Below are 1,042 nucleotides of genomic sequence, written 5' to 3'. Positions count from 1 at the left end.
CATTATTAATTAATTAAATATTATTTAAACAAAAAGGACGCGTTTCATTCATATAAAAGCGAATTGACAGAAGGTAACCGGTACGGGTAACCGATAGGCCAGTTACCCGTGTTGTTGCATATGTTTTGGTTAGCGATAACGAAAACATACCTAATGAAGTAACTTAAAAATGTAAATAACATCGAGCGAGAAGGAATGTCGAAAACACAATAGGTAAGAGCGAGAAAGCAAGTCACACGTACACTATTTTGCGAGAGCGCATGCGTTACCTTTTTCACGACAGCAATGTAAAAGTGATTAAGACGATAATTGGTGACCAAGTTATTGGTAACGATTAAGTAATCTATTAGGTAACGGGTACCTGTCTTGTAGCGTAGTTTTGTAGCGAAGTTATTCAATTCTCCTTTGCGGGCCTAGCCTAGCGAGTTACAAACAAGCATGCATACATACAAGCGAAGCGTGTTAAAAAGATAACAACTCAAATAACATTAGGTACATAAGTAATTTGGATTGTGGAACGTAAAACACTAGTACATAAAATAAGGAACATTCTTTCTTTTAAAGTGCGTGCACACTAAGCGACGCGACACGTAACGACATGTTCCACAAAATATTCGCGGCATTTTTTGCCTAATTGGTGAACTTGGTCGTTTCGTGTCGTCCGACTGTCGCTATGTGTTCATGGTTCCATAAAGGCGGTGACACAATGACATTTTAAATATAGATGCGTTTAACACAAGCTTATGCACTCCAATAACATCGCCACAATCAACCAAGATGTTGCGTTTGTAAATATGAAGGAACTTCAGATTTGGCAATTGAAGTTTATTACGCCTTGTCCATTCACATACAAAATTTTGCGAAGCACTGTTGTAAACATTCTCCCTATACAAAAAAAATACTTGCTAACATATTTTGTGTCGTATTCGATTGTTATATTGCAGTTTTTAATTGTGAAAAATGTTAGAAAATTTACCAACCAGTGGAAAAAATAATTTCAATTGCAAAGTATGCCAACACCCTTAACCAAAGCAAATGTCAA

General features: G+C 36.4%; 1 protein-coding gene across 9 annotated transcripts in view; it reads right to left on the bottom strand.

Moving 5' to 3' along the window:
• The window catches only part of bt (projectin protein bent), a 3,328,983-nt gene that overhangs the window by 3,262,053 nt on the left and 65,888 nt on the right, over positions 1 to 1,042 (bottom strand). The gene's annotated exons all lie outside the window — the stretch shown is intronic.

Source organism: Eurosta solidaginis, chromosome X, assembly GCF_040869045.1.
Source record: "Eurosta solidaginis isolate ZX-2024a chromosome X, ASM4086904v1, whole genome shotgun sequence".
In the NCBI taxonomy this organism is placed as follows: Eukaryota; Metazoa; Arthropoda; class Insecta; order Diptera; family Tephritidae; genus Eurosta; species Eurosta solidaginis.
This window is presented reverse-complemented; position numbering and strand designations above follow the sequence as displayed.